This window comes from Strix uralensis, chromosome 4, assembly GCF_047716275.1.
Source record: "Strix uralensis isolate ZFMK-TIS-50842 chromosome 4, bStrUra1, whole genome shotgun sequence".
In the NCBI taxonomy this organism is placed as follows: Eukaryota; Metazoa; Chordata; class Aves; order Strigiformes; family Strigidae; genus Strix; species Strix uralensis.
The window spans coordinates 74,898,308-74,908,139 of NC_133975.1; the positions used below are offsets into that span (position 1 = coordinate 74,898,308).

Below are 9,832 nucleotides of genomic sequence, written 5' to 3' on the forward strand. Positions count from 1 at the left end.
TCATGAATCTGTAACAAAAGCAAAGTTAAAAAATAGACTTGCTCTAATGAAAAGCATAGTCGTGCTTCAGTTACAAAGGCAGGAATTTAATTATTGAAGAGAGGAAAGCAGGGATGGGCCATGGATCAGAGAACTGAATTGGGAAAACAAATATGAATTACATAAAGGGAGAGAAAAAGGAAAACCTAGAAGCCACAGATATTAAATCTGTCAAATGAAATGCATGACAAACTACAGTGTAGTATAAATTATGCATGTGTATAGTTTTCTGATGTAGTGTATTCTGGCTGGGCTGAGATTACCTTTAATGTTATAATTTACAGATATAGAATTTAATTTAGGATAATTGAAAGATAATTTCCAAATAAATCTGAACATTAACAGTTTCAGATTTTTCTTTGTCTTAATGCATCTCTGCTGTCCGCCACGTTGTATATTGATGGTAATACTTTGTTCTAGAGCACTTACTTACGTTTAAACCTTTTTATTTACCTGTGTACATTAACAGGATTTGATGGAATGACCTGACCTGTGATTCAAGTTGCTCATCAAATGACTTAGTAAATCTTTGCAGAATCAAACATTAAATTCTAAATGATTCTATATGTAACAGAATACATCTCTTACTCTCTTTTTTGTTCTTCTGAATGTTCCTCAGTTTTTACATATTTTCATCAAATTTGTTTTCTACTTTCTCTCCATCAAGCAATGTGTGCTAATCATTTTAAAGATGTTGTAAATACTGAACTTTCTGCTTTCTTACATTAATTAATATTTTATTTTGAAAGAAGTGTAAGAATTCAGAAATAAATGTTTCTTCTAGTATTTACTTTTTTGTTGTGCAACATTCCTTTGTATTATTTTGGTTGACTTAGCATGAGTCATTTTTATGACACTGAAAGCACCATTTATAACTGAAAAATGGGCTCTGAATCTGTGCAGTTAGCAAAAATGATGGCCTAAAAAAGTATCAAAGTCCTTTAAAAATGTTAAAATAGATGCTCTCCAATAAGGCTTTTTGTTTGCACTGTACCTTAGCATATAAAATTAGTATAATGGAAACAGACTTCAGCAGGTATTTAGAGAGGTATACTCGTCTGTAATAACAGCTTTGCAAGGCTCACTGAGAAGCATATTTTTTCCCATTGTTTTATTATATTTACATAGTGTGGTTTGGATTTTGCCTTCAATACACTTTAAAGTGAATTTCCTGTATCGGATGGGCACAAATAGTGACTGGCATGCTTTTGATATTCATGGAAACAGATTAAAACTAACCCAAGGAATAAGAAGTGCAGAACTAACTGTCCCACAGTTACTGTGTGGCTATATGTAATGTATAAGTATCTTTACAATAAAAAGTAAGGGCCGTACTACCTGGAGGTCAGAAATTTCATGCAGAAAGAGCGTGAATTAATTTTGCTTCTGTGATGCCAAAAATCTGAGCTTACTGGTGATTCTCAAGGGTGTCCTCTATGCAGTTTTGAGCAAAAGGGTATGATAAGTTGCTGGACTTCACTTGCATACCAGATAATCTATATTTTTGAAAGCTCATTTCCGTATGTATTACAATAAAATTGTACAAAGTAATGTAAGTAGACTCAGAAACTGGGCTTCTGCTTTCTCAGTTATTTTCATTTCTAAAATTTTGAAATGTGGGTACTTTATTTCTTCTCCTTTTAAAAAATAATTTTAAAGTATTGCCTACTTTCTCTGGGATATTTTCAACAGAGAAACTGATCTCTTAATTTGAAAATCATGTTAGATGACAACTAGCCCTGTAAAGTCCTAGAAAATACAAAAGAATTTCATCTCACTTGCACTTTCATGTGCAGATTAGCTGCCATTGCTGCCTTTTAGCTCATCTTAGTATTAGGGCTTCTGCATACTAAGCATCCACTTAGTTACTGATTACTGCAAGAGCCTGGAAGTGATGATTTTCCTGTTGGAGAACTGCATAGGGACATATATCCTACATCATCTAAGTATTTTGATAGCTTCTGCGTTTCCAAGGTGCTAAAATAAACTCTTAACTCATACTTATTCAAGGGCAATGTGACTTCTCAACACCCTCTATTAAAAGTCATGATGTAATTGAACATTATGGTGATAAAATAGGACATTATTGCCTATGACAGGACAATACAAAGGGCATAAAGCTTCATTTAGAGACTGGATTCTAGTAGAATCTTGGGGAAACAATGATTCATTTGATTTATGTGATTAAATGTAAACACATTTTACATTCTTTTATTTCAAATGGAAAAGCATGTTTTGCATCCACTCTGCTACAGGTGAGTATGCAGAATGTTACAGATGAACTTCCCATGGACTGGAATAGTGAACCTCATTTGAAAGCTCTGTCTTCAATAAGAAGAAGAAATCTTACTGAAATAAAGAATTTTTCTAAAGCAGGTAAAGTCAATTCTCAACTTTGGCTTCCAAAGAGAAGTGAGATTGTCAGTTTTACATTGGGTCAAAAAACCAAGACAGCAATTCAGTTTAAAACTGACTTTTGAGAGAGATTCCTGTTTTGAACATTTCAAGCTTATTATTGAAAGAGGGATAAATGTAGATATAGTTGGATATGAAACAGCTGGGAGGATTTATTAGACATTGTGTTTGGTAACCTTTAAAGAAAGGAGAAAACCTGGTATTATCATTAGTTTTCATAGAGTAAAATGAGAAACGGTAATAAGGAACGCTTAGTACTGTGTATTTTTATAAAGAATTATATATATCCTTTCAAATAAATGCTTAAAATAATCTTAATTTATGACCAAAAAAAGGTCACGAACTGAATCCAGCCCATTTAAAACAAAGATTACAAGAACCATGCACACATGATGTTTTCAGGCTGAGTGCTTAAAGGTCAACATCTAGGTTATAATTTTCTGACCAAGATATGTTGTCCTGACTGCTTTTTTAAAATCAAGCCTGCTTTATTTGAGATACTAAAATACACATTTAACCTCTAAGCACACTCTTATTTCTGAATGGTGGGTTGATTTATTTGAATGTGTTAGGCACCTAGTTTGACCTTAGTCTTCCCATTTCCTTTTGTTGTTTTAGGATCTGTATTTTCTGTTTCAAGTGATTTTGGCACCCAGGTCAAAATACTTGATGCGTACTGCTAGGGTGAACAAAATAGTTGCAAGTTGCTGAAAGAAGAGATGTTTTCTTCCTAATGTAAATCTGCTGAGCTGAGCAATAGTGGTGCTTTCTTCCGAGATTTTCTATTTGGTAGCGCAGCTGATTTCTAGCCATTCCTATTTTTCACGCAGTATGAGTTCAGTTCTGAGCTCATACATCACTGACCACATGCTAAAAATGGAATTCCATTTACATTTAATATATCTTCATCCCATTTCTTCTTTCTGGAAGGCTTGTTAGGCTCACATCCTCCTCTTCCTAGCACTCCTCCTCCTTTATTGGCTTGGGTTGCGTTTTAAGAGCATGGACATAATTCTTGATGGAACACTTTCTCTTTCTCCCCTCAACATATAATTATGTGGTGGGCTGTTGAAGATACTTAATAGCCCTCTCAATGTGCAGACAAATACTTTAGAGAAAGATATATATGCCTAATTAATAAAAAGCTGGCACTTCAGAATCATGTATCATCTGAGCATCACCCAATTAAAAATAACACAAAAAAGACACGACTTCTGATGTCATCTACCCAGTCTTCAGATGGGTGATTTTGACATTGGCACAAGGAGCTGTCTTTCTTTACTTGAAGCGTGTGTAAAAAGCATAAAAGAAATAAGGAAAAAAAAAGTCTGACACTTTAAAGATTGCAATGATTTTGAAGACATAATCATGAGAATATTGACAGCCTTTAAACATGTTCACTTTTTTGCTTTTCAAATTTCTATGATGCATATCAGTGTGGGCTATTGAAGTTTCATCTTCTGGAGCCTTACTGGTCCATAGCTGTTTGATAGGCTAATAATGGATAACACATGGTAATCAAAGGTAAGATCAGAATCCCTGGCATTCTGTTGAAAGCTGTCTCTCAAAGTTCATTTTACCTATAAATTTATATTTGTTTATGGTAGTGAGTAATGAGTATTTACACTTACAGCAGTTAAGGTTTAGTCAAATAGTGGATGTGGGTCGTAGATGATGTGTGACATGTTCAATTTTCTGTGGACTGTATGCTCTGAGCCAGAGGTGAGCTGCAAGAAACTTTTCAGACCTACTTATGCTTAATTATGAAGATAAACATAACTGTGCATTACTACCCCTATTTGTTTTAGAATTTTGGAAATACAGACAGTTAAAGAACCAGCAGCATTGGCTGAAGTGGGGCTAGGTGCTGACTCCTGTTCACTTGTCTCAGACTGTGCACCTTGTGGACTATTGCATCTGTAATATGTGACTGAATCTTAGATGCTGTGAAATTGGAAAGAATTGCTGGTTGTTCTCTGTTCATTGATACTATTTTTGAGCTCCTGTTTTCCTTGCATTGCAATATGTAGTTGTGGTTAAAAAAAAACCATTCCTTTGCTTGGGTAATCATGTGTGGTGATTTTGCTCCTATCAGAACAGTTATTTTCTTATATTCCACAATTTTGGGGGTTTGGCAGGGAACAGCTTCCTAAAAATTCAGCAGTTTTGAAAATACTGATCCTCACCAGGGTTATTGCTCAGAAGTAAAAGACAGTAATCAATTTTGTCTAAAGGATACTGCGATGAATTTAGTGAACTAGAGCTGTGTTGTGAAGATATTTATGCAATTTATATCAGTGTACTTTTTTTTTTTTTTTGACTGATTTTGACCTGACAGATTTTGGCCTGTCAGATTTACCAAAGCCCAGTTCAAACCTTATGAACAGTTACAAAATATGAATGAGCTTTTATGATCATCGTAGCCAAGTTCTGTTCAGACTGAAAATACACTAAATGGGTTGTGCCGAGAGTTCTGAAACTCTGTCGTCTGCCAAACGCATAAACCAGCTGCAGCCATTTGCAGGGATTTTGAGCAAAGGAAGGGTTTGACTGGAGCACGGACAATGTGGAGCATGAGAGAGTTTGTGCAGTGTTGAGGAATGTCAAGGAGTTATTTTTCAATTTGCCTTCTTTTAAAATTATGCTATTGTACAGGGCATCACACTTGCACAAGAAGAAAAGAGGTGCTGTCCTCATTAGGTATTTTCTGGTCCGAGTGTTAAGATAAGATCGGAGAGGCTTCCAGGCTGCTCTCTATTCAGGAGATGAAAAGAAAAACAGAGGCGTTTCAAGATGTGTTACAGAAGTCAATCAGAGCCTTTTCTCTGATCTCAAGAAGCACTAATCCAGGCCTTGCAGGTATCTTTTGAGGGATGGAGCCTGTTGCTTACTCTAAAATTACTTATTAGATCAAGTTATACGAAGGCGGCTTGTCACACAGTGAAGAGTTGCATTCACTGCTGCCTTGTCTAGTGGTGAGTCCTTTTTTTCTGAGGAGCTATTTGAGGGGGCCATGGAAAATACTGTTAACTACCTGTTGATATTACTCTGTGTGTGCACTCACGCTTGTTCCATTTCTGTTTGTGCTAAGAAATACAGTTTTCCACCATGTGTATTAAACAGTTTAGGAAGTATCCCTTAGACACTGTGTGTAATAAGGATCAGGATTTTAGCCAAATGAATAAACTATTCAGAAATTTGAATGCGCCACTTCTGTGACTGCAACCTGTTGATTGGCTCATTTGAAATCTCCTTGAAAGAAGTCATAGTGAAAAAATGTTTTGTACCCAGGTTTTGTCTCTCAATTACACCTGGTTTTGAATTTGAAATGGACGGGACAATTTTTCAAAAACCATAGCTTTAAATATTTACTTGTCATGAAATTCAGCATATTTTGTCTTGGCTATTGAGGCACAATAATTTGTTTCTTAGGGAAGAAGGTGTGCTTTGTAAGTGTTGAAAACACACAGAAGTTTATTGATCTAAATGTTAGTAACTAAAATGTATACTGTTACTTGAAGTTCTATGTGAAATGAGTTTACTTAAGCCATGTATTTTTCAACTCTGTTTTCTATTGCAGTGACTCTTCATACTTGACTTAAAAATTGGAAGACATAAGTTGTCCTGGGAAGAGGCTGGATCGCAACCAGAAGCATCAGTCTTTCTGGTAAGTATTGGGCATTAAGACATTCAAACTTTAGATTTTTTGTTTTTCATGTTCTGGGAAAAGGTATTTGTTTGTTACGTAAAAGTCTGTGAGAGGGAGCAGATTTCCAAAGGTATGCCACAAGAAAGTGAAGTTTTGCTAGCTGGTCTTACCATGTTAGTGTGCATCATGTGTTCTCTGAGAGAAAAGTATATTCACCACTGGAACTTAAAAGACAAGTGCTCATCCATATATTAAAAAACAAAAAACCACCTGAAAATAAAATGTATATTGATTTTCATAGGTTTATGGATGGTGGAATCCAATTCTAAGAAGCAAAATGAAACTGCACTAAGAACTATTTCATGATCCTATGAATTTATGAGATAGCATTTAAATTTTCAGCTCAGTCTTGTTTTACAAAATATGTGTCTTCACTGGAACCATATGTAATTTCATCTGGAATATGCATTTGTGCAGTAAAGTATGGGAAACTTCGTGATGACTGGAAATCTCCACTGGTGAAGTATGTTCATCTGGTGAGGTATGCAGCTCAGCAAGCACATAAAAGACATCCAAGTCCTGAAATACGCATTCTGTTAAATAAAGTTTTGTAAAACGTTAACAGTTAATGTGTATACAGTAACTCATCCTGGAAGGTGCAGTCAGTTGAAACTCTAAAAGAAGAAATGGATCAACAAAACACAGATCCTTGCTACTAAAATATGCAAAACAAAGTACTAAATTATGCATCCCGATTATTAAAATATGCAAATTGATCTATCATATGCATAACAATTTGACTAGAAAAATATGTACATAAGTCAGTGAAGAATCAGCAGGCTGTGCAATTTGATGTATGCATTATGTAACTTGATCACAAAAGTAAATGAAATATTAAGTGACAAAATATATTATTTAGATGAATCGTTAAAGAACACTAAAAAGATTGAAGATCTGATCGTTTAGAGGCACTGGTATTCTCAGTGGCACAATAATTGTGGGGATCCAGAACCTCACACCTGGTCCCATTTACGTCCACTGCCATTACTAGGAGCCCTGTTTCATTCTGTACCTATGTAGGAGGGTCAGAGCCTGGGTTTGACAAACTCAATGAAGATAAATAGCATGCATCTGAGATTTAGTAACTTACTTTAGTAAAGAGCTTTTGTTCGCTTTGCTTTCCTGTTCATTTTTCTTATTTTGTCTGCTTTCGTGATGTGGCACATGAGTCTGTGAGGACTGTATGTATGCTTACAAAACCAACTGAGTGACTCAGGAAACTTCTGAAAGAAATCAACAATCACAAAAGCAAGATTTCTGTGCCCTTGGTTTGAGGAAGCAAAATGCAATGTCTTTTGTTTTCCATTTAGCTGGGGTCACTCCCTGTGGTTTTCAGTGCCCTTTTGATTTCTGCAGTCTGTGGGCTGAAATTTTCTCTCTTAGAAGTGAAGAAAGCCAGCACAATAGTAGTAAGCCTACTTTTGGGAGATTGCCAGTGCCTCACATTTGAGAGGAAGGCCTTTGAAGTCCTTCAAAAGGACTGTTTGTTATTTACCAACCCGTTTGAAGAATTTTCTAGGGTAAAAGACAACTTTAGCAAGATTTGCAAACCTCAGATTTCCTTGCCGCTCTTTGGTTTGGTTTTTGTTCTGGGAATGATACAGAAATCATATGGATTGTATTAGACTTATTTCCTAGTGATAGGAGATTATATTCTTTTCCTAGTGATAGAAGATTGTATCTATGCCTCCTATGAGCTTCTTTGATACCATTGCCCTCTTCTGGATGGTAGGATTATTATTTTTTTTATCTTTGCAGATCATTCTTCTGTTGGGAGTATGCACAAGGAGTCTCAAATATCACTTCTTTGCAAAATGTGCACCATCACAGCTCTGAAGTGAAAAGTAAATCAGCAGTCTCATAGAGATGCCAAGCCAACCCTGATTTTATGTTATACACTTGCTTTTCTCAGATGCAGGACTGGGTGATTTGCACATAGGATATCTTTGGGCTCCAAAATGTCCATTCAGAAAATGTGATATAGGGAGGCAAGAAAGAGCTATTATCTACTCAGACACTTGTTTTGCTATGTAAGAAGGTCATTACTCTCAAATGTGTAAAATGTAATGAGTTAATTTCATTGAATTTCAAAGCATCAGAACAGCACATGGGATCAGTGGCCTTCTAGGCCATTCTGTTTCTTATAGGAACTGATAGCTGTTTGGAAAGCTTAGGGAAGACTATAAGGACAAGGAAAGCACGTAGTGATGCTCATAGAATATTCTCTCATCTTCTAGACTTCTGGAGTCAGAGGGGATGCCACTGTGTTAAACACCCTTTCCTAGATAACTATTCCGTTGGTTTGTCTAATTGCTTTTTGAATCTCTGCTGACTTCTAAAACTAAATTGAGTTCCGCAGTGTAATACATACTGCCTGATGAAATAGCTCATTTTGTTTGTTTTGAACCTACCCCATGCTAATTTCTTTCATGCCTCACGTTTTTTCTAGTAGAAAAGATAGCGAGCAGTCCTTACTTCATATTTCTTTTCTGTTGTCTCCTCTCTGAGTTATAGTTATTTCTTGCGTGGCAGACATTCAAAATTCATTGTGGTAATTTCTTGTATATATATCTAATTCTAATCTATCCTTTTTTGGATGTTGGGAGTGAAAGTGAGTCACTTAAGTGAGCTCCTGGCAGTAGGGATCACTTCAAAGTTTTTTATTGATAATCCCTCCCAGAACTGCCTAATGCTGCTCTCAGAAGGGAGTTGATGAGCACATCATACTTTGTACCCTCTGCTCCTGCTCACAGCTGCACAGACCAGTATGTAGGAACTGACTTTGAAATGTTTTACCGAATTCAAATCTTTTCAGCTTTTTCCCTGTCTGAATGAATACTCAGTTCATCCCCATCTTCCATGCAATGGTTAGAAAACTCTTCTGGGGATAGGAGATGCTGTTTCTGAGGTCTCTGTGCAGCACAGACTCAGTCTAGCTGCTGTTGTGGTATTTGTCAAAAGATGAGACTACCTCAGAGGTGACTGTGGGATGCTTTTGTCCCGTAATACAGCTTCATTTTCTTCCAGGAGTGCCTAGGACAGATCCTGAATATCCAATGAGGATGGATATGTGGATTCATCTGATCTGGATGGCCATTATGCACAAGTGGTCAGCCAGCTAATCAGCAGCATCTGACATCTGGACAGACATATCAGAAGTAGTGATGGAGGATACAGAGGAAGATACTAGACAAGGGAATGAGGGAAGGTGAAGGCTGAAGAGTGAAACAGTAGAGGAGTACTGAGGATAAGGAGATACAGGTAAAGAGGGTGAAGACAGAAGGGCAGAGCAGAAGAGAGGGGAAGGATAAAATATCAGGTAGCAGTGCTTCATAGGAAGCCAGCAGTGGTGGTGAGGCTGTCATTTAATTTTCTGTACTAACTGTGTCATCATTCTAGTGCCTAATATCTAGTTGTAAGGAAAAATACCTCCTGAACATGCAGAAGATGGTTGACTGTGGACTAGATGATGTATGAACTAGCCACTAACTTTAGACAGTCACAGATAAGGTGAATATATACATCTTTCCTTCTGGAGAATGAGACAGGACTCTGCCAGCCCAGAGTCCACATTTGGCTGTAATAAAGACTCTGTACCTCTGTATTAGGGGCTTGAAGAGGATGGTTTTCATGTGTGGGCTGTTTTCAGGCTGCCTTCTTGGGTTGCTG

General features: G+C 36.6%; 1 long non-coding RNA gene across 1 annotated transcript in view; it reads left to right on the forward strand.

Moving 5' to 3' along the window:
* LOC141942220 (uncharacterized) overlaps positions 1-6,122 on the forward strand; it is a 257,563-nt gene extending 251,441 nt beyond the window's left edge. The window contains exon 6 of the long non-coding RNA XR_012628568.1: positions 6,035-6,122. This is a non-coding gene — a long non-coding RNA (uncharacterized LOC141942220). The remainder of the gene's footprint in view (positions 1-6,034) is intronic.
* The last annotated feature ends 3,710 nt before the right edge of the window (positions 6,123-9,832 follow it).